The 24,138-nt window shown below is 46.5% G+C and overlaps 1 long non-coding RNA gene across 1 annotated transcript; it reads left to right on the forward strand.

The window, feature by feature from the left end:
* Positions 1-437: 437 nt before the first annotated feature.
* On the forward strand, positions 438-16,034 carry LOC115839992 (uncharacterized). Its single transcript, XR_004034313.2, has 3 exons — positions 438-1,482; positions 2,392-2,544; positions 15,918-16,034. It is a non-coding gene; the product is annotated as an uncharacterized lncRNA (long non-coding RNA).
* Positions 16,035-24,138: the final 8,104 nt, after the last annotated feature.

Raw genomic sequence — 24,138 nt, forward strand, 5'->3', positions numbered from 1 at the left:
GCTAAACAGAGCTTCTGCCTTTACAGAGATGATACTTTATTGAGGGTTGCCAGGCGATGCACAAATAAACAAGAAAACATACAGTGTATCAGGTGATTTTAAGTCCTACAGAGAAAAATCAGCTGAGGCAAACGGGCAGAGTGCCAGGTAGATGTTGCTATATTTAGGTCTCATTGATGAGGTGACATTTGAGCAGAGAGCGAGTGAACATGGCAAAATCAAGTCACAGGAAACACCAGTACATAGACCCTGAGGCGGGAGTGTGCTTGGCCTACCTGAGAAAAATCAAGGGAGGAAGGGGTGACGGGAACAAGGGGGAGAGGGGTGAACAAGGTCAGATGGAGCTGGGAGGGAAACTAAGCAGGACTTCACAGACTCTGTTGGACGGGGAACACAGTAGAGTGCTTTGACCACGGGAATGCCTTGTTTTAAAAGCATCCTCCAGCTGCTGTGCTGAAAATAGACTAGGGCATCAGGGTGAAAATCAGAGGGACAATTATATGGCTAGTGCCGAGTCCAGGCTGGAGGGGCCGGTGGCTTGGGCTGTGGCAGTTACACTGGAGGTGGTGAGAAGTGGTCAGTCGCCAGTTATCTCTGAAGGTAGAGCCCATGGGATTTGCTGGTGGACTGGATGTGGTACGTGAGAGAAGAGGAGAGTCGGAGATGATCCCGAGGATTTTGTCCTGAGCAACTTCAAGGGTAGAGTTGACATTTCCTGAGACAGTGAAAGTGCTGGAGGAGCTGTTTAGAGGGAGAGCTGGAATGGGAAGAGTTCAGTTCAGGATATTATTAAGTTTGAGATTCTCATGACGATCTCAGTAAAGAACTCGAGGCGGGCATTTCGGTGCTGGTCTGCCATTCCAGGGAGGCGTCCAGACTAAGAATATAAAAGTGGGCGGAGATGGTGTTGAAAAATCCCAGACCAGACACATGAACTGAGCGTGTATGAGGTTAGAAGAAAAGTCCCAGCACAGAGCTGTAGGGCACGCCAAGGTCTAGAAAAGGAGGCAGGATCCAGGCGGGAGATGAAGATGTAACCAGTGAGATGGAAGGAAAACCAGAATCAACGGTTATTCTGGAAACCAAGCCAGGAGGCGCTCGAGAAAGAGGGAACCATCAACCACGTCAAGTGCTGTGGGTAAGTCAGACCAGATGAGGCGTGACTGTTGTCCACTGGGAAGGTGCCCGAGGCCCTAACTGGAGCTGTTCAGAGGAGCGATGCCCCATCAGGGCATGTCAGGAACAACGGTGTTTATATTTAATTCCATGAGGGATATCGTGTTATATTTCTGTTTTACAAATCAGAGAACTGAGGCGCAAGAGAGGGTTGAACACAGCTGGATTGGAAGTCAGACGGTCTACTAGCTCCAGAGGGCATGCCCTTCAAAGCCTGGTGTGCTTGGAACCTGAAGGCTCTCAAATCACCAGGGGCAGTGGAGAGCCGGGAGAAGCCTGCTGGCATCTTAGGACAGCAATCACTAGGTAAAGGGGACAAGAGAACAGAGAATGTGACCTCACACCCCACACCATCCGCCGCTGCCTCAAATTCATCTTAGCTTTTGGAGAGAAATGCTGGCTAAGATGGGCTGGGCAGGAAAGTTACCCTTTGCTTTTTTGATGGTATTTTATGTTTCTAGAAATTAATTCAGAACCCTTAGAGCATGCTAAATCTTCTAATAGTTAGAAGGTGTGGCATTAAATTGTCATTGGTAGAGAAGATGACAGTGGCTAAGGGTTGGTGCTGACATAGAGGTGTCTTGCTGTGAACTCCGTGCTCACCAAAATTTATCTACGAACTGATGGCAGTCTCTGTGTGATGAGTGGCAGCAAACTCGTGTTTTTGCTGGATAAACGTCTGGTTACAGGTGTGTTTCCATGTCCGGAACAGAATCCGGGGGCCTCTGAGCTAGAACGGGCTTGGAGGAGGGTGAAGGGCAGGTTACTGCACGGGAGCCAGGCTGGAAGGTCAGTGCTCCAGAGCGACCTCGCGGTCGTTCCTGGAGTGGGACTGAGGGAGGGGGCAGCTGGGAATATTCTTCTTCCTGTCGCTCCAGCGTCAGGGCTCCTTTCCTGCGGACCTGGCAGGCTGTCCTCCAGCAGTTACACTGTAAACCCTGGTCAGCCAAGTCTCCGTTACGTTTTCTTGGGATTGAGGTGTGATTGGGGTGAAGATGGCAATCTGGATTCCTGTCCTTGACGTTAGGAAGACGACCAGGTGTCTGATGGGGCCCCTGGAGGGGACGCAGAGAGGGGGATGGGAGAGCCCCAAAGACCTGCGTCCCTGTTTCACGTTTTGAGGCTGGTCTTTCCAGCCGGACAGATGGCAGGGATGGGCTCTAGCTGAAGTCTGCAACGACCTCAGTAAGGCTCTTGTTCTCTTGTTCCTTCCAGAGGATTCTCCACCTTGCTTCTTTGGAGCCAGGGGAAAGCAGGAGCAGCCAGCATGCAGGCGACCATTTACCCTTTCCAGGCCTGGGAGAGAGAAAAAGCAGCTGACCCAAGGCCCTGGGCCCTCAGCTCTCATGAGCTGACATCCGAGAATCAGTGAGTTCTCTTTGGTGCTAAACTTTCTGCATTTTGAACAACTTCAACAGGACCTCCCAGTACTTACATGGCTTTCTCTTTACAACTGTTTGTTCAACTGTACTTATTTTTCTCTGTGTGTATCACACACACACACACACACACACACACACACACACACACACACACACACAGGTAAAGTATCTCTCTTTCCCCCTCACCTCATCTCCTTCAAGAAAAAACCTCTCTGAAAGGGGCCACAGTTTTGCAAATGAATTTTCAAAGCTGAGCACACAAACCTTCCTTGTGGTCAAGGTCCTTATAAACTTGGGAGCTTCATTTTAGCCAGTAGAGCACTTCTGGCTAAAGCCAAACTTTCTCTTTTGTCCTTATCTGCAAACTCAAATTATTACCATTGTCCTAAGGAGGGTCTCAAACCCCCTTCCCAAGCATCCCAAACCAGAGCACTTTAACATCCCTGATGCACAAGAAAGAGTCACGGTTACACTCCTAATCCTGTGGTCGTAACACTGAGCTGTAAGTCTAGCCCCTGCATTGGCAAAGAAAGAAGCCAAGGCTCAGAGAGGCAGTGAGATTTGCTTTCTATCACACAGCTACTTTGAGGAAAAACCATTTCTCCTCACTCAAAGTGATTTGCTCTTGCAATCATGCCCTCCAAGTAATGCCCGATGGTTCCCATGTACGAATTCAAGTCGTGAATTAATGGGAGGGCCAGAAGTTCAAGCCACCAGCATCAAAGGGATGAGAGCTGACATGTACATCCAGGAAATCTGATATGATTGGAGCCATGTGTAGATCTACTTTCTGGGGATAGAGAGAACTGAAAAGCTTGTTTAAACTATTAAGAAAATATGAAGAGAGGGGGAAGATGGCGGAAGAGTAAGACACAGAGATCACCTTCCTCCCCACATATAAATTATTAAGAGAATATGAATCTAATCTTTATCTGCAGTAAGCAAGGCGGGGAGCTGGGGAACGGAGTACCAGAGGAAGCTAGGTGATCTGTTTCAAGACAATGTTCCCCTGACAAAATGATGCTTGGAGAGAAATCTCCTGGAAGTATGGAATGTCTTCCTGCTCTCTAGAATTCCTTGATTATTTCTTCTAAAAGATATTGGTAGGTCATAACATATTTGGAACTCAGAACTTAAATATTTGTTGCTTATTCCATGCCCAGGGTCTCAGAGGTACTCGAGTTTTTGTTGAATGAATGCAAGATGATTTGTGCTAAATGAATACACCAATGACACATTTAAATGTTTGAATACTGCTAACTGATGGATTACTCTGAAATTAGTAAGTTAAAATATAACAGGAGCGAATGTACAGCCATGTATTCAGTCTCCAAAACATCAACAGGGACAAGAGGGAGGATACTTGTTTCAACAGCAGGTCAAATGAAACAGACGTGAGAGCTTTAGTTTACAGCTTAGTAAGAGCCAAAGGTGTGAAGCACGTACTAAAGAGCTGACATGATGTTAGACTGTTTCCGTAAAAGAATGGTTTCTAGATCAAGGCTGGACGTCACTACACTGTGCTCTTAGGTGATTCAACCTTACCTGGAGTTGGTAATTAGTTGTCACATCTTAAGAGGGACGTGGATAAACAGACCATGTTCAGAGAATAGAGGGCATGGGGGCTAAAAGTCTAAATGCCATGATTTATTATGCCCTGAGAGAACTCAGAATGTTTGGCTAGAAGAAACAACCAAAAGTGACACCAAGATTGATTAGATGGTACTCTAAAATTCGTAAAGATTTTATGACTGTGAAGCAGTATCCATCATTTATCACCAAAGGACCTGGGGTAGTTTAAGGTGGCAGCCCCAACACGGACGTCTCTGCTCCCATCGCCTGAAAAGTATTTCAGGTATAAATTAAAATGCTCTACGAGACATTGTTTTCCATAAACAAGGGGTTTAAATTATCCTGACCCACAAATAAAGATCAGCCATATGTTATCTACCCAAATAACCACAGTCTTGTCTGAAATGTTAGATCATGCCACCAATAGATTTTTTTCTATTGCTCCAAATCATTAATAAGAATTTTGACGGCATTAAAAGCAACAAAATAAATCAATCCTTAATAAATAATATATAAATGCTCCTCTTCATTCAGCAATGATTTATTAATATCCACTCACAGAGCTGCTTATTCTCTATCGATTCAGGTTTTTAATCACGTATGAATTTGCCAAACCATATTTCATCCAATTAATATACTTCCATCTGTTTTTAAGGAACTTTAGCAAATGCTTTACTCTATCTATGATTCCCCTTACGTGCTAGGATATGAATGCCGTGAAAGATAATGAGGTTAGTATTGCACGACTTCTTTTGTGAACGCTTAGCTCATTTTCTAAGAAGCTTCACTTCTTTCACTTAATATTCAATTGTCAGACTGTGCCAAGAAATAACAGGCCTCCTGCTCCCATGTTTGAAATTCATCTTTTTGAAATTTGGAAGATCCTGTTCCCCAAAGAACGTCTCAAAGATTATGACCAGGGTTCTGGGATCTTTCCAGACTCTGTGAGACCTCGTCTGGACTAGGGAGGGGGAAACTGACGTAGAAGAGGCAGCTTCACGGGGGCAGACAGGTTCACTTGGGGGTGATTGCCCAAGGGAGGCACCGTGCTGGCAGGATCCTTAAACCTTGTCCAGTCTCAGCAGGAAGTCATGCCATCACACCACGGCCATGTCTCTCACTGACCCCCATGAGAAGAGTGTTTGTGTGGGAACTCAGTATTTCCGATCTAGAGCTAAGTGTTTTCTTACTATTTCTTTACCATTCTAAGCTTTATTTTCCTTCAATGTATCTTTGTTTTACTTTTTTCATTTTGAAGACTTTTCGTATTAAGGGATAAAATTGAAGAAAAATTGGAGGTAATTAGTTCTGTTGTTTATTAGTTGTTGTCACTTTGGACAAGTTGCTTAACCCTACTTTATGGTGTTCAGTTTCATTCTTCCTTAGGCTAATCTTATGTAGCAGTGACTGTCTATACCATCTGTCTTCTTAAGTTCTCTTTCTGTCCATGGAGTCAATCAAGGCACTTATTACCCTTTTAAAAAATGTAATTGCCACAGCTTATTTTTTCCCAGTTTTACTGAGATACAGTTGATATATAACATTGTGTTAGTCCAAAGTGTAAAGTGTAATGATTTGATGTATGTATATATTGCAACATGACTACCACAATACGTTTAGTTAACATCAGTCACCTCACATGGATAACAAGTGCTGGAGAGGCTGTGGAGGAAAGGGAACCCTCCTGCACTGCTGGTGGGAATGTAAACTGATACAGCCGCTATGCAGAACAGTATGGTGGTTCCTCAAAAAACTAAAAATAGAGCTACCATACGATCCAGCAATTCCATTCCTGGGTATTTGTCCAAAGGAAACAAAATCACTACCCTGAAGAGATATCTGCATCCTCATGTTCATAGCAGCACTATTTACAATAGCCAAGACATGGAAATAACCTAAGTGCCCATCAACAGATGAACAGATACCCATTTAAAAAATTTTAAAGGTTTCTTTCTTTAAAAATTTATCCAGACTCACTCACTCTCACAATCTCATGCAGCCAAATCTTTGCTTCTGATTTTGATCCCTACCTCACCCCTTGGACTGGAAACCTTGGGTTGTCCTGCGGTTCCCTGGACCCCTTTTGCCAGGGACATGGCTGGGAGTTCCCTGTGCTTTCTGCCTACACTTTCAGGCCAACCACTGTTCACTCCTGTCCTGTCCTTTTCCCGACACCCTCACCCAGGCTGGACAGCACAGCTGCCTAGGGCCAGAAGGTCAGAGAGTAGCATTGGACTTGAAAGCAAATTGGACTTGAATGAGAGCACTGAAAAACCCATAAGACCTCTAGACAGCTCTATCATTACAAAATGTTCTCAATCCTAAAAAGCGATATATTTGAAAGCAGCATCAGTTCAAAAAGCTTTTTTAGGGAAAAAATAATAGATGTGCGCTGGGATTTACAAGGGATTGGATTTCAGAAGTATTTTAATGTTAAAAAAAAAAAGCGTGTCTTAGGATCGGGGAAACGCGGTGTTGTTCTTAGCATTCGGCGCCTGCCCACACTTCCTAGTGTAACGGGTTATTGAACAGGTTGGAGTGAAATCAGGAAAGAGCTTTGTGTTTCCCCACTGCAGTCTCCCTCAAACCTATCCTGTCAGCTCTCCCCCCGAGGCCTTAGTGTCATCTTGGGCAGATTTTAGAATGCCCTGGTCCCCTTCAAGCCCCAGAAAATCCAGTATAATCCAAATCAAAACTGCACTCCCTCATCCAACAGAAGCTTCTGCATTCTCTCCCAGCCCCACCGCGGCTCGGGTCAGACCTGTTCCTTCTTCCTGTCCCTCCCCTGCTCTCTCTGCTGCTTTCAGGTCCCCGAGGGCCAGAGCCGGGGCAGGGAATGGGCTCCGCACTGTGTAATGTTCCCTCTCACTGCGGATGCACATATATTGGAGAATTGCTCTGGCGCCTTCTGTGGGTTGGTTAGGCGAACCTCCCCGCTGCTCTCACCCCGCCATCACTGCCCACACTCCCTCAGACGCAGGTCAAGGCTGCACAAGGACCCCAGTCCCCGTCGGGGAAGAGGCACTTGGAGATGCGCTCTTAGGAGGCCCCTCGGCTCTTCCTCTCTGCACTTTGCTGCTGGGCTCCCTTCCCCCAAGCCGCCAGCCCTCTTGGCTGTGGTCCTTTCCAAACTGGGGCCTCACAGGTACGCCTCCCTCTGCCCTCTCTCCTCTCCCAATCCTCAGTGGGGGCTTCAGCCAGCGCCCTCCTGCAGGCTGCTTCAGTGGTGAGTCAGGCCTCACGTCTCACGACCAGCAAACCCAGGGGCCACATTTCAAGGCCCTCCCAGGAACCCTCCCATGCCCCTCCAGCCACAGCAAGGGGAAGGCTGGAGAGTTTGAGGGGACCAGCCAGCACCTGGCCAGCGAGTGGGCTGTCCATCCCCCATCCTGAAAATCACTCGAATCTCCGCCGGTGGTGCTTTAAGGTCCCTCTTCATTTATCCTGGAGGCAGTGGGAGGTGGAGGAGGCTTGAGGGAACCACAAGGCTCTCCCTGGTCCTACCATCCTCTCCAAAGAATCCTTCTTCTCTCCTAAAAGCCATGAGCCCCCTCAGATGCCTAGGAGGTTGCTGGGTCGCTTGGCCTCCTCTGTCTAACTTCAAAATGGACGTGGTCAGCCCCTCCCTTTAGAAGGTGGGTGGTACTTAACCTTGTCTTTGGTTTGGAGGCTTTGGCAAAAATAAGACACAGGAGGAGTCTCGACCTACCTGTTACTCTTGTTCAACTCAATTTAACAAACTTGGGGGCTTCCCTGGTGGTGCAGTGGTTGAGAGTCTGCCTGCCGATGCAGGGGACACGGGTTCGTGCCCCGGTCCGGGAAGATCCCACATGCCGCGGAGCGGCTGGGCCCGTGAGCCATGGCCGCTGAGCCTGCGCGTCCGGAGCCTGTGCTCCGCAACGGGAGAGGCCACAGCAGTGAGAGGCCCGCGTACCGAAAACAAACAAACAAACAAAAAAAACCTGCAGGTTGGAGACTCCCATGACGTTGGGCGAGGTGCCAAGGGAAGACCCTCAAAGAACCCATGGAAGTGCTAAGTAGGAGAAAGAAGCATCCTGACACCAGACTGCAGTGGTCTCAACCAGGTGAGCCCTTTCTTGCTCCCACCCTTTCCTTCACTCTGCTCCTGTTCTGGGGAAGCCTGAATCGAGAAGGAGTTCAAACAGTGATGGAGCCAACAAGCTCCTACACCACCGCCACCTCCTAATCTTGCATCTGGCCCAAACTGGCAGGAAGAGAGGACTCTAGATTGTATGACAAACTTGAATTCTGGATTGAACTGGACATTTTTATTATCTGAAAAATGGGGCTATTTGTTAATTCCACAGGACCTGCCTGAGATTTCATCCAGGAGCAAAGAAGAAGCATTCAACTTAGCACAGAAAAAATAGTATAATTGCTTTCTGCTTGCACTCTTTTGAGTCCAGCTCATTTAAGGAAACGCTGGCTCAGTAACAAGAAAGCAGAAGCCATAACCTCTAGGGTCTAGATGGTCTGTGGTCACAGAGGATGATTTGGTTGGAGTCTTGGAAGCATGATCCCCACATTAAGAAGTTCTTATGCATTAGGAACCCACACCGTGAGTGGTGGCCCTTTAATCCTTTCTCCTTTTAGTTTCATCCCTATAATTTGGTCGTCCATCATGAATAAAAGATGCTATAGGACCAGAGGAAATTCCTGTTGCCATCCTCAGGAAGGAGCTGAGCTCAAGGACACGACAGACATAGGAAACATTTGACAAAAGACTGAACCCAAGGAGTGAGAGGGAAGCTTAGCCTCCAAGGCTGGACACAGGGTCTCTCTGGTGGGAGCACCCTGTCCACAAGTTCAGCACTTCACGGTGGCTGAGTGTGGGTGCGGGCTGTGGAAGCAAGCAGGTGAGTAAGAGCTCAGGGTGCGGGCCCCCCCAAAAGATGGGGTAAAGTTGAGGGTGAAGAGAGGGAAGGAGGACTGGGTGGAAGAGGAGGTCTGAGGAAGTTAGAAGGGCTCTGGCAGTGGGTTGCCAGACTTAGCAAATAAAAATACAAGACGTCCAGTCCTTTGTTTAATCTGGTCATTCTACTATAGAGACTGTTGGACCAGGGGAGTGAGAATCAATGTCTTTAGCATTTGCTGTTGTGGCCAGTGGAGTCATCCAGAATTAAAGAGAGTGAAACAGTGTGGAAATAAGAGTGTTCTCCATGTGAATCAGAGCCAGGGCAAACGTTAGAAATACTAAGCTGCATCAACTATCATCACCAGGAAACAGAGTCATATGGAAGACACATTGCTTGCTTTGGTGACGTAAAAGACACTAGAGAGAGCAAATTTACATTACTTGCTTTAAAGAAATACGACTTAAATATAAATGACTCTAAGGGAAGTCACATAACAACGTAAAACATATTAAAAAGTAAGTACCTTCAGCCTTTCATTTAATTTTGAGTCAAATAATTTGTTAAATGTATTCTTTGTGTGACGCATAATTTCAATCTTTTATTTTGCATTTCTGACAATTCAAATTGTGAGAGTATGTTTGGCACAATTAATGATATTTACTGTCTGCTGGATATTCCTAAAAGGCAGAACATCTTGAAAAAGGTCTTCAGGTTATTTCAAACCACTTTCAGATCCTTGTTAGCAAGTAAGAGCCGAGCTCCCATCAGCAGAGGCTTTTGAAAAACTGACAGACACAGGTCCTGATCTGCTAGCAGTATCAGAAACGTGATTTTCATATCAACAGATTCCTGTGCAAGAGGAGGTCATTGGTGCCACCTAAAGGGTCCCCATCACAGGACCTCCCAGCTTCAGTCATGTGATGACAGCCAGCATCAGACATGTTCTTAGAGCAAAATAAAGCTGCACCCACCTCCCCAATATTTGAAAGTCTAAAGCTCTGGGAGACTGAGCGAAAAGTGCCTCACTTACTCATGCCCTCCCCACACCCACCTCTCAGATGAGCCGTGAGCATCTTGAAAAGTGACGCTGAATATACTTTAGGATAACAGATAACAGGGCATCGATGAATAAATCAAGAAACCCTTCATGGTGCAAATAGAAGCTGCTAGCATTAAGGGGAGAGCTGAAATGCATCTTGCAGATCTAGAGGGAAACTTGAAGCTTAGACAGGTGAAGTGATTCACTCAAGATCAATGAGACAGGGCCAGAGATGCATTCCTGAGACCTGGACTTTATTCAGTATACTCTTTAAAAATATTTTCTTAAATTTTTAATACAATTTTTAAAGGTTACTTTCCATTTACAGTTGTTACAAAATATTGGCCATATTTGCTGTGTTGTACGATACATACGCTAAGTGAAATAAGTCAGACGGGGAAAGACAAATACTGTCTGATATCACCTATATGTGGAATCTAAAAAATACAGCAGACCAAGTGAATATAACAAAAAAGAAGCAGACTCGCAGATACAGAGAACAAACTAGTGGTTACCAGTGTGGGGTGGAGGGACAATATAGGGTTGACGGAATGGAAGGTACAAACTATTGGGTGTAAGATAGGCTCAGGGATGTATTGTACAACCCAAGGGATAGAGCCAATGTTTTGTAATCCCTGTAAATGGAAAGTAACCTGCAAAAATTGTATTCAGTTTACTCTTAACATCCAGTTCCAAAGTCCAGATTTTTTTTTTAAATTGGGTTTTCTTAAACCGAAGTGCACCTAGATTTGTGCTGCCGTCAGCACCTGAAATCACAAGTTCCTCTGTGAAAAATGTTGTGATGTCTCTAGAAATTTCTCTCACTGGGAGTCCCAAACTGTTAGTTCCTCACAGCCCCAAAGCCGTCATTTTGGGGGGCCAAGGTAGGTCTCCCCGATGATTCGCTCTGCCCGAATTTGAACTTCGAACATGACCTGGCATTCTTTCCCTCTTTTCGGATTCCACGTGTCCTGAAAACAGAACAGCAGCTCTCGGGAGGTCTGGAGAGCAGGCCTCTCTCAAGTCACCCTCCCGAGGAAGGAAGAGCCCTTCTCCCCCCTCCTGCCTGCAACCCCTGGGGTCCCACGAGGGGCTGGCCTCAGCGCAAAGCACCAATGAGCTGGTGAGCGGCAGCAGGGCCTCTGCTCAGAGAGGTCTGAGCCGCGGGGAAGCTGATGGGTGTGAGGCAGGGTGCATGGAGGTTCACGGAGGAGCAGCAGGCAGCTCTCTGATTATAACTGGGGCTGCGTTTGCCTTGTCGAACATTTGAGGCTGGGATCAGAGTATGAAATAAGAGGATTTACAGTAGGGCGCTTGCATCTTCGAGGGGAAAGGAGTGTGCAAACTCGAGGCTGCCCCGTGGCCTTGGTTTTCTGGGCAGGAGAGCCCCAGGTGGGCGATAATCATCGCTCTCCTGCCCATCCCCATGGTCTCCTGGCCGGTCTTCCCGGCCAGACTCTGGGGGGTAATTTGCTCTTTCACGTTGTGGTGTGAGACGCCTTTCCTTCTGTCTTCCTTTCTTTTATTCCTCATTTTCACAGTTTTACTATCTATTTAAAACTTGTACTCTTTTAGAAAATATAATACAAACGCCTGGAAAAATAGAACCAGTGCAAAAGGAATGCAGCAAAAATTGTCTTCCTTCCACCGCTGTTCCTCCACGAAAGGGCCACCCTCTGGTACCAGTTTCTAGAGTTTATCTTTCCAGAGGTATTACGTGCATTACCAGCAAAGTCTCTATGTATCCACGCGTACGACGCACTTCCTGCCCCTTGCTGTTCCAGGCATACAGTTTCCAAAACACCATCCTGCTTAAAATACATTCATAGACCCCAGTTTTCTGCAGGATAAAGCCCAACCTCTTACTTGTGCAGAACATCCTTCACATCCGTCTCCCCAAATGAGCACCGCCTTCCAGCCCGGCACCCACCTCCCTCTAGCTCCCTCCGCCTCCCACCCCACTTCAGGTTTTAGCCTCAACAGATCTCCAGGCCTGTGAGTCTCACTCCTGTTAGTTCCTTGGTCTGAAGACACTTGCCTCTTCCCTCTTCTGCTTGTCAAAAATCATTCTCATCTTTAAAGACTCAGTTCCACGTGTCACTTCTGCTGTGAAACCTTCTCCAAGTTTCCCAGTCGTGTTGACTGTTTCACCTGTCTTAGGACGCTCCCTGGAAAGTTCTGCATCCCTCAATGGGTGGTTCATTTATTTCCTGAACATCCTTGAAATGCCAAATGTGCTAAGGACCAGAGAGACCATAAGCCATAACACAGTCTCCACCCTCAAGGAACTTAGGGTCTAGTGGGGAAAAGTAACACACTACAACAGAAGTGTGTGATGAATACAAGGTGTGGGGCTACACCAGAAAGGAGCCCTTTCTGCAGACTGGGCCAGGACAGATGAAGAGGCAGAACCGAAGCCGATGCCTGAAGGTCTAGAAGGATGAGCCATACGAGAAGTTATGGAGAATGAGTAAGAGTTGAAATATCCCCAGGAGCCGTGGCACACAAAGAGAAAGGCACGTGCAGACGTTGAGGAGCACCAGAGCTCACATGACGTCGAAGAGCTCAAACAATATGGCCGGAGGCGAGAGCTGTGAGGACAGAGTCAAGTGACTAACGGGAGACAAAGTCTTCTGCTCCGACACAAACAGTTGGCGTAGGAGCAAGTGACTCAACAGGGCTGGCAGTTGGAGATTCATAATCTCTGACTTCCAAGTTGCAGCAGCTTCTGAAAGTTTACAGAGGATTTGGGGAAGGCCAAGGGTTGCCACTTACACGATTGCCCTTGAGTACTCCAGTTGTGGGTGTCAATGAGGTGCTGCTAGGAAATATTTGAAGGTTAGGATTTTGGTGAATTGCTCTGTAAATCCAGGTACACAGTAATAATGCTAAGAGCTGTAGGGATTAGCCTATATTGGGGCCTTACTCTGCTTCCAATGCTATTTTAAGTAATTTACATGTTAGAGGATATTTAATCTCAACTACTTAAAGGGGTGGGTATACCATTACTATCCCCATTTTATAAATGAGGAAACTGAGGTCCTGAAATGAGGTTCTGAGGTTCAGAGGCTTTCCCAGTGGTGCAGAACTTGTCCTTGGTGGAGCCAGGATTGAAACCCCAGCAGTCTTGTTGGAGCCCATATTCCTAACCATTAGGCACCACTGCCTCTGCCCAGCTGCAGTGGGCGGGTGTTTGGGTGAGCACACTGCCAGGCCTAGGAACCCAAGGCTCACTGTTCCAGAGACAGAGTCCGGGAAATCAGGGACAGATGGACAGTAGGTAGGGTGTGCACGGTTTGCCCTTGGCACCCTGAGGCAGCCACTGTCTGTAAATAACAACTTGGGGAGTTTAATTAACAGCCCACTTGCAGGAACGCCAAGAACAACAGGAGCTCCATGGGGGGATGACTTGGGGGTGAAAATCAGAATTGAGGGGCCGTCTTTGCCATCTTTCAAGCTGCTACGGATAGCAACAGGCAGGCTGAACTGGCCAGGTTTTGGCAGGAGAGTGGCTCCATTAATTACACAGATGGATCATGATGCTCAGAAAAAGCCAGTGGATGCTTTGATGGAGTAACTTCTGCAACCATAAAATCAGGAGAAACGTATGGCTATCTCTGTGCTAAATGGGGCCCTGAAGAGATTAACCTCACAAACAAAGTGCAAAGGATATGCATGAATTTCACCAGATGGGGGAAACTCCTCGTGATACTTGATTTCATGCCAGGGACACTGGATTCAAATGTCAAACGATAGAAAAGTTTTCTTGAAAGATGGCGTAAGGAGAAGTGCTGGATTCTGATATGCAGAAGATTGGAATTTGATGTCAATGCCTTGAAGAGATCCCTGAATACATAAGCTTTAAGGAGGGGATGGAGTTGGGGGTTATAGTTATTTTATAGTCACTGTATATATTCAAAGCAAATGCATTTCAATGCCATCAACCCAGCTGTAAGCACTGTGACCTTCTTCCTCTCTCAGGGAAGGGTGATAGTGAGGCCAGTTGGAGATGGCAGACCAGGCCATTGGCCTCTGGGGCAGCACACCTTACCATCTTGTTGGCCTTACTCGCTGGTCCCGCGTGTGGGCTGCATTTCTGCAAGCTGCATGGTCAATGCTTTGACAGGCCGCTGCGGGGAAGCAGGATGAACACAGCATTTCAGGTATGAAGACAGGTGTTCAAATCACAACTTTGCTACTGGCTAATGATATGCTGTTGGGTGAGTCAACTGAGCCTCAGTTTATCCGTCGGTGCAATGGGATAATAATCCCCCCACAGAGACGTTGCAAGGATTGAGGTAGTGACATATGAGAGCACCTGTAAGCTGCAAGCACCATGAAACGCTAGCTTCTGTAGTTAGCAGGATTTTGAGGCATAATTTACCTGATAGCCTTCTTCTACCTCTGGTGTTTCACATTCCCCTTTTGTTTTGTTTATTTTTGCTATTTTTTGTTGCACTAAAATATACAAACATAAAATTTAGCATTGTAGCTATCTTTAACTGTACAATTCAGGGGTATTAAATACATTCACAATGTTGTACAACCACCACTATCCATTTCCAGAACTATTTCATCATCCCCCACTGAGACCCTGTACCCATTAAATAATAACTCCCCATTCTCCCCTCTCCTCAGCGCCTTGTAACCTCTATTCCACTTTCTGTCTCTGTGAACTTGCCTATAATACATATTTCATATAAATGGAATCATACAATACTTATCCTTCTATGTCTGGCTTATTTCACTTAGCGTAATGTCCCCAAGGTTTATCCATGTTGTAGCATGCATCAGAATTTCCTTCCTTTTCCAGGCTAAATAATATTCCATTGTATGGCTAGACCACAGTTTGTTTATGTATTCATCTGTCAGTTGTTTCCACCTTTCGACAATTGTGAATAATGTCGCTATGAACATTCAAGTCCAAGTATCTGTTTGAAGTCCTGCTCTCAGTTCTTTTGAGTATATATCTAGGAGTGGAATTGCTGGATCACATGGTCATTCTACGTTTAACTTTTTGAGGAACTACCAAATTGTTTTCCGCAGCAGCTGCACCAGTTTACATTTCCACCAGCCACGGATGAGGGTGACAATTTCTCCACAGCCTCACCAACACTAGTTATTTTCCTTTTTAAAAAAATAATAGCCACCTACTGGGTGGACGTGGTAACACCATTTGCTTTGAAGAGTATCCGTTATATCTCCATGTGGTGAGAAACTCCAGAGTAGATAAAGTTGCCCGTCTACCCCTGGAACTCTGGCATATCAGGGAGTATATCTGGCACCAGGATTTCTTTTTGCAAAAGTTTTTATCCAAAGCAAAAAGGTTTACCAGGGAGGAACTGGGAGAAGGGCTTGGAACCATAGTCACTTGACAGTTCTGTCCATCTGTTTATTTATTTATCCATTCATTTTTTCCACAAATATTTATTGAATGCCTGTTTTGTAGGGAGCAAGGAAAAATTGTGTCGAATTCTGTGGCAACTGGATTTTAGAATCCACAACACCAAAAATTGGAAGGGACCTTAAGAATCCTCTTGTCCAAACACCTACCCCACTCAGCAGTGTTTCCTAAAACTAGAGAGATAGGAACAGAGCTCAGGTTTCCAACTCAGTGATCAGCCAGGAATAATGTAGCCAAAGCCAGGGAGCAAAACTCCTCAAACTTGCAGGAGAATGGGTTTAAAACAAGGGCAAGCATTTGTAGGGAAGCTCTCTTTTCTTACATCTCACTAGAAAGTCCAGTCACTCGATAAGCCAGTGGGATTTGAACACAATAAAACAAGTGTGAAGAAAACCTGATTAGATAAGGCTTGAGTACTCACATAGTCCTTACATTGTGATAACCTCCCTCCCAAATGTCACCTACAGGCTGTGTGCAGTGGAGAACACCGCTGACTTGGAATCTGAAAGCCAGGCAGGAGTGTGAATATTTGATTTCAATCCGGGAAAATTCCAGAGGACTAAATTCAGAGGATTTATGAACACCATCATATCCAAACAACTGGATTTCATTGACAAACACAGACTTATTTTGTAGCTCAAACTGGGACATTTCAACTATATTAAAAGGCAGAGATAAAGAAATGGAAACAGTAGATAGAATGCAACTCACAGAGTTTCCACATATATGTTTATTTTACTCTGGTTAACGTTTAAGCCTCAGGAGTCCAAAAATAAATTAGAATCATAGACAGCATCATTTCCTAAAGCCGTGTTCTCTTCCTATACACCCTCCAAAGCCACACAAAAGTACAAGATGGACCCCATCTACTCGTAACAGGGAGAGAGCAGCATTTTCTCAGATCCAGGTGGAGCTTTGCAGAAAGGGCTTCCCAATCTTCATGACCATAACCACGGTGTCCAAGATGATAGCTGGAAAATAAGGTTAAATACCATTATAAGAAACTTTCCATAACTTGGATGCCAGCAGCCCTAGCTTCCATTCCATCTGTAATCTGGTTTCTCTACCTCATTTAATATTTTACTACCATTTTTATGTACATGGAAGTACTTCACAGAAGTAATGAATGTCTTAACTATATATAAGGCCTTTCCACGTAGGACTATTAGGTTCAGCATTATTCTGCTGGGTGCTGCAAGGCCCTTTGTTGTGTCCAGGTTTCTGTGCTTATACAGCAGGATGCTGGAATCTTAAAAGGAAGCAGAAGGCTGAAGACTAAAGGTCACCGTGCAACCCGGTAAGTGACAAGGATTCAGCTGGTGACTGAGTCATCCTTGACCCCCAACCTCCCTGACTGCCTTCTCGTCCGCTCTTCTCGTCTGTGGCTGAGCACCTTGAGGTGCTGGTCCACGCTCCTGACCTGCTTCCTGCTGCAAGCCCACCACCATCTAAAGAGTCACCCCATCCCATCAGCCTAGTCCTGTCTCACATGAATCCCATCGCAGTGGCTCTGCAAGAAAAGCCTAAACTCCTTCAATATGTTTTAGAAAGATTTACATTATTACAAGCATTTCAAAAGAAGGAGCGAGGCATCAGTTAAATTGACCATGAAATTAACCATAATCCTGCCACAAAGTATTCAACTAATTGAGATTACAGTCCCAAAACTAACACAGCATTCAGTGCAGTTACTAAAGGAGGTTATGCAAAATACATGCTATGCAAACACCTATCTAAAAGGAATGGATAAGGAAATTTTTTAAAGTTTTTCTTCCCAGTTTTACTGAGATATAATTGATGTATAACACTGTATTAATTTTAGGTGTACAACATACTGATTTGATATATGTATGTATTAAAAATGATGATCACAATAGGTCTAGTTAACATCCATCACCTCACATAGTTACACTTTTTTCTTGTGATGAGAATTTTTAAGGTCTACTCTCTCAGGAACTGTCAAATATACAGTACAGTGTGGTTAAGTAGTCACCATGCTGTACTTTTTTTTTTTTTTTATAAATTTAGTTATTTATTTTTGGCTGCATTGGGTCTTCATTGCTGCGCACGGGCTTTCTCTACTTGCAACGAGCAGGGGCTACTCTTAGTTGCGGTGCGCAGGCTTCTCAGTGCGGTGGCTTCTCTTGTTGCGGAGCACAGGCTCTAGGCACGTGGGCTCCAGTAGTTGTGGCACGTGGGCTCAGTAGATGTGGTCACAGGCTCTAGAGCGCAGGCTCAGTAGTTGTGGCGCACGGGCTTAGTTGCTCTGCGGCACGTGGGATCTTCCCGGACCAGGGCTCGAACCCGTGTCAAGTTCAGGACTGGTAAGATCAATCCTAGTTAATATCTAGATCTGCCGGTTTTCTGTCCCATGGGGCGGATGGGGACCAAATCACCAAACCTTCAGTGAGTGCAAAGTGCAGAGAAACAGTCAATTCTGGGAGGGACTGAGCATGCGCCCTGCGCTCCCGGAGCGGATGTTTCTGCTGGAGGGAGGAACACTTCGGTACCGCGAGAAACCCCGAGGTTTCCGGGTGTCCTTTTTAATCTGCATAGAGACTCTTCTTCTTCTGGTCCCGTTACTCACGCTGCACTATTAAAACGTACTGGCCTCTCTGGGCCTGGAAAACCGAGCCTGCTGACCGCCGAAGCACCAAGGCACGTCTTGGAAGTCCACGGGACACTCAGAGAGATGCCTGTTTCCTGTCAGGTAAGGGAGACCTTACAATGTAGTGATTCTAGATTCTAGCTGTTGCTTTATGTTTGCGGAGAACTTGCTAAGGGGTGGGGACTTCTTCTGCTCGGTTTGTACTTCCATGAGGAGGACTTCTTTTAAGGGACCCCCGAACCTCCATCCACCCATTCCGTCTGGTAAGGAAGTCATTCGTCTGGTCGGGGTATTGGGAGGAGAATCTGAGCCCGCGTGGTTCAACTTTTCCTGGTTCCTCCTTGTTCCATACGTGCCTGCGGGCAGCTCCCATCCCTCCTGTGCAGCCTGCAGGCAGAGGGGCCCAGCCCTGTGGGAAGACCTGCTGAGCTCTGGTCCCTGTGGGTATTTCAGAGGCCAAGTGTTAGCACAACCCGCAGGCTGCAGGTCTACAACCACGCTCGCTGGCCGGCTTATTTGTAATAACGCTGACATGTGGCTCCCCAACTGTTGACCGCCTGTGTCTTTCTCTCTATGGATTTTGAATTCAGGTGAAGATGGGTATTATGTGTGAGCCCCTAATTCGCAAACAACATCAGTGTTCAGAGCTTTACTTGCTTTATTCTAATTGTCCCCCAGTCCAACACATGTGGGTGCCACACAATGTGCACGCCTGTACATTTCCCCCTCCTGTTTCAGGGTCCCCAACCCCTGCTTTCTTCCTCTCGAGGTCCCAGGGCGTCTAACACATCAGGCTGGGTGTCTGGCCTGAAAGGGCTCCAGGCTTCCTTCCACTGTCGGGGACGTATCACTGACGAGGCGCCACGGGTCACACCCTGGCTCCATCAGTGTGCGTGTGCCTCTTCCACTGGGTGGACAGATAGCCATCACTAAGCCCATTTTCCTTGGGCGCTCTGGACCACCTCCTCTTTGTCTGGCCTGACCCCCTTTCCCTTCAAGATTCCTGGGGCCGTTTCCCTTAACTTTGACGCCAGGAGCCCTGCTCTGCCCAGCGGGTTTGGCGGGTCAGTTATAAAACACAAGCATTTTCTGGCAGGAAACTAACCACCAAGGAAACAAGACTGTCTCCAAAATCAGGTCAGCATCAGGTCAGATAAGCACAGCCTGGAATTTTTAAGTATCTGCAGGAGCTGATCCCACAATCTTGTCTCTCTCGTGTGCGAGGGAGGGACACTGGTGATTTTCTGACAGTTGCCAGAACACGGGGCTCTGTGAGAGATAGGACGTGAATGCCAAGCACTTCCCTCCAACCATGGTGGTGAAGGAGCGTTCATTAATACGCGGTTCCTGACGCCACTCGCTCAGCTGCCAGAGCCCGAGGGGGCCCAGGAAGGGGCTCCAGCTGAGGCCTCCTAGCTCTCCAGCCTTGAGAATTGCTGGGGACCTTCCGGATATATTTATTAAAGTTTAAATGGGGTCATGCGGGGTGGCCAGGGGTGTGGGTGATGACACCTCTGGAGTCGTTCATTGCCCAACCAGAGAGACATGCAACAGCCCTGGGGTCCTGCGGAGACAAGCAGGTCCCCACCGAATGGCCTTATGGGACAATTTGGCCACAGTCTGGGCTGGATTGTCAGTTTCAGAGACTTGGCCACTTCACTTATTAGGGGAACAGAGGCCTCTCTTAGGGAAGGAAGCACCTTAGCCATGTTCACAGAGCCTGCTGTGATTAAAAATAAGAAATACACATAACACAGGGAATATAGCCAATATTTTATAGTAACTCTAAATGGAGTATAACCTTTAAAAATTGTGAATCACTATATTGTATAGCTGTAACATATATAATATTGTACAGCAACTATACTTCAAGTAAAAGAAGAGGGAGAAATACACCAGCCACTCAGAGTGGACCACCTGGGTTGGGACAGGTTCTCTGTGATGGGCCGAGTGGACACTCACCCATGATGTTCTTGGCTCTGTGATCAACTGTCCCTTTTTCTGATGGCCGCAGTCTCTTTAGAGATGGAGAAAGGTCCCTCAGTCCCCATTGTTACTGAGTCCTGCCAGGCTGGAGGCAGTCTCTCTTAGATGACTTTGTTCTCTTGCTTTGATCCGCTGTGTGCAAGTTGAGTAGTTTAACTCATAACGTAACAACCTCAATTCCGAATTATCTGGGTTGCTTTGAGACACCCGGTTTATCCCAGCCCCCAGATACGGAGGTGCTCCTGAGGCCGGCCAGCAGCCCTAAGTGCTTCGCTGCACACCAGCCATGAACACACCATGTTCTTTCCCCGTTCCGTGCACTTACTGATGTAATACCCCCCGTCCGACCTCTGCTTCCTCCAAGGCGCAGCTCAAGACCCACCTCCTGCAGGAAGCCTTTCTTAACCTTCCCGCCCTTGATCATCTCTCATCCTTCGAAGCTCCGTAGTACTTGGAGATAATGGAACATAATTTAGCCCTTAAATGGGTACCGGCTAGTATCAATCACTCATTTCCTCTGTGCTCTCTTGCACCAACCAGACTCCAGGCCCTTTAAGACTAGAGTATGTATTCCACATTTCTTCAGCCTCCCCACCATTTCTTGCCCTTCCTGACCACCCGTTATTGTCTGAGCGGTGCATTGTGTCACTCAATTCCGTTCCATCTGAGTGCGTACTCTAGTGTAAGGTATAAGAGTTCTGTCTGCACAGCTGTAGCCAAGGTGGAGTGATGTTAGCTCCAGGCCGAGGTGGCACTAGGCACGGCCCTGTGTCAGGGTCTGATCCTCACGGGTCTTAGCCAGTGTTTGTGGTTGCCCTGAAGGTGGCCCCCACCAGTCTCGAGGGGCAGGCTTTCGCATCAGGTCGATCTGCGCGTGAGTCCTGGAGCCGTCACTTACCAGGCGTCCCTCCAGGCAGGACCTCACCTAAGCTTTCTAGATCTCCATTTACTCATCTGTAAAATAGGAGAGGGTATATATAATACCTCCCACCACACAGATCTATTTTGGGTCTTAAGTACCATCATCCCCTGAAAATATGAGGCATATGGAGAATAGGAGTTAAGAGCAGGGCCCTTTGGGATCAAATCACATGACCTTGATTGACCAAGAGACTTCACTCCCTAAACTTCACCTGTATAATAGAGATTATCATGTGAACCTCCTGGACTTCTTGGGGATCATGCCGGACGATATTAGGTACTTGTGTGTTATTATTATTATTGGTAGTAGTCATCGTAGAAAACTGTTAGCACAGTAACTGGCACATGAAAAGTGCTCAAAAATTGTATCTCCACCATGCTTGTTCTGTTTCCCTGAGGTATCAGGCTAGGTCCGCGGGTCCCTTTTTCCACATCTGCCATCCCCACAGCTCAAAGCAGGGCTTGCAGCCTCGTCGAATCTTTACACCGTGGCAGTCCTAGGAAAGCAGAGGTGCAGCATCTACTGCTGCACAGCGTGCTCTCAGCCCCACCGCACCACCCGTGTTATCCTGCACCTCTAACTCCTCCATCCTACAGAAGACTTGCCATAAATTCTTACTGGAGCGTGGGACATAACAATTTGTAGCGAAATAAAATCTGCAAGATTCTTCCTGTAGCAGAAATTTTGACAACAGCTCTTTTCCCAAAGAACAGCACAGAGGATGCCTGCTCTAAGGGAAAAGCTCTCCAGGAGAGGGGGAGAAAATCCCCTCTCCGCCCTACAGTGCAGGGGACCAGCGGCCTTTTCAGGAGCTTGGCGTAGCGCGTTGATTCCTGCGGCTGCAGACTGATGTGCAGGCTGTCAGCCCACCTCGCTTGTGCGGGATGATCCAGGCAATTCCTCAGAGGACAGCAGCCTTCCACCCTTTGGCCCTGGACTGATGCTAGAAGCCTCTCTGACCTCTCCGTCCTTTACCGTATACAATCCAATCTTGGAATCTACAAATGAAGGCTCAGAGCCCTGGCCAGGTTGAGACGGTTAGTACAGATAACTTCTGAAGTTCTTCCTTCAAGTTTCTGTAGCTTATGGTTTATTACTTAATTTTTATCTCTACCTTTTAGGTAGTGATTTTAATGCAGCTAAACAGGTGCCGTAAGTTACTCCTCCAAGGGCCCTGCTTTTCTGTAATGATGGAGAGATCCACTGTATTCCTGCTTAATCAGATTAGCTTAGATTTGTGGACTGCCTCCAGGAAAAGGAGAAAGGTGTAAAGATGCAGCGTGGCTGTTCTTCATTTTTACTGTAGCTCATTCTCATCCATTTAATTATTGGATTTCAGGAAATCAGGACCATCTAATTGTGTCAAGGCCACAGCAGGAAAACTGCAAAGAGGCTGTAATGACTCGGGGAAGAAGCAAGTCCAGATGTAACAAAGGATGATTCTAGAAGCTTCACCATAGCTAAGCATAATGTGCTACAAACCCAGAAGGAAGGGCTAATGAAAAACAAAGCAACACAGGCATACTTAAAGCCATGATTAGCTGATAGAGGAAGGGAGAGATGAAAAGAACATTAAAACCACTGATAAGTCTAAAATGCATTTACATTTGCCTGTGAAATACAGTTATGCCCAGAAACACATGCCTAGGTCCCCAGAGTCACAGAATAACATCTGTGCCTCCAAGAGACTTCCTGCCATCCAGTAATACATCACTGACCCAGAATCAGTCTTGGTAGAGGTGTGGAGGGGACTGATTCAAGAGGTCTGGCATGGGGACCCCGTTTAACAGACATCCCAGCACGTTCTGATGCAGCTGGTTGATAGACCACACTTTGAGAAACTCTGGAGGAGATGACTCCAGGATTTTTCAGCTGTATGTAATATACACAGACTCTCTAAACATTCGATGCTTTGTATATCTTACACATTCATAGCCTCTGTGTACATATGCAGGGAGAGACTATACACCATCTGTCTCTCCTGTGTATATGGATTCCACATGTGCCTCATTTATAATAGAGCAACTGAACTTTATAAGTTTTTGGTAAAATCAAATAAATACGGTGTGTAGATTTGAGTATTTTCTTTCCTCACTTGGCCCAGGAGGAGAATTTAATTTATAAAGGAAGACCAGAATCACAAACAAAGCTCCACATCTCTGAGAAGTAAATACAGAAGTGTCTGTGTGCCTGACTTCACGGACCCTTCCAAACAGACTTGGGCGTCTCGTCCTTGCTGTTTTGATGGCTTCTCTTTCCTTTCAGCCTCAAACCCAACGTTTGACCTCCAAAGTCGGATGGCTTATGGAGGCTCCAGCACTGGGAAGTTAGTAATGCTGTGCTGTGCTCTGCTCTGCCCTGTCCTGCCCAAGTGGAAATGAATTTGTTTCTCCTCTGTTAATCAGTCACCTTCAGGGATGGCAAGTAGGCTTCAGCTCATGGGCTGATGATGAACATTTTGTAGAGGCGGAGCAAAGGAGTGAGTAGAGAAGGATTCTGGGGTTCTATATGGGCTCCAAATGAAAGCGTGTGACATGCGCCCTTGTTGGGTAGGATGGGGTCACTTTTGTATCACCTATGTGCCAGTCCAGCCCTGGGTTTTATCTTTCAAAGACCTGCTCTTTGTATAGATAATTTTAGAACTGTAAGAGAACTTGGAGGTTTGATAGCTAAGGGGTAGATCTTCCATCTCCTGACTCCACATTTCATGTTCCTCCCAATAACCCAGTTCACAAACATTATCCACACTAGTGGGGCTGGGACTGTGGGAGGCTGTGAAATGTCATCGCCCTCCCATTCTTCCAGGCCGCCTGTTCCTATTCATAGCAGAGGCCTCTTCTGTGTAATCCAGACAGGCTTTGCTAACAGTAGTGATTTGGGGTTGAAGATGAGACAATAGTAATCCCAAACCAGGTTGCTGGGGGTTCTTGGGGAGGACATGCCTTCACTACGCCAGTGTCCTTATTTCCAAGTGGCATTTTCAAGCCTTCCATAGCTTATCAATGATGCCCTGCACTTGTTGAATTCCCCCACTTCCTTTTATTTTTTTCCCCAGCTTTATTGAAATATATTTGACATATAGAATTGCATATATTTGAACTATACAATGTGATGTGATATATTTATACATTGTGGAATATCGTCATAGTCGTTACCATATCCATCACTTCAT

This window comes from Globicephala melas, chromosome 21 (genome assembly GCF_963455315.2).
Source record: "Globicephala melas chromosome 21, mGloMel1.2, whole genome shotgun sequence".
Lineage (NCBI taxonomy): Eukaryota > Metazoa > Chordata > Mammalia > Artiodactyla > Delphinidae > Globicephala > Globicephala melas.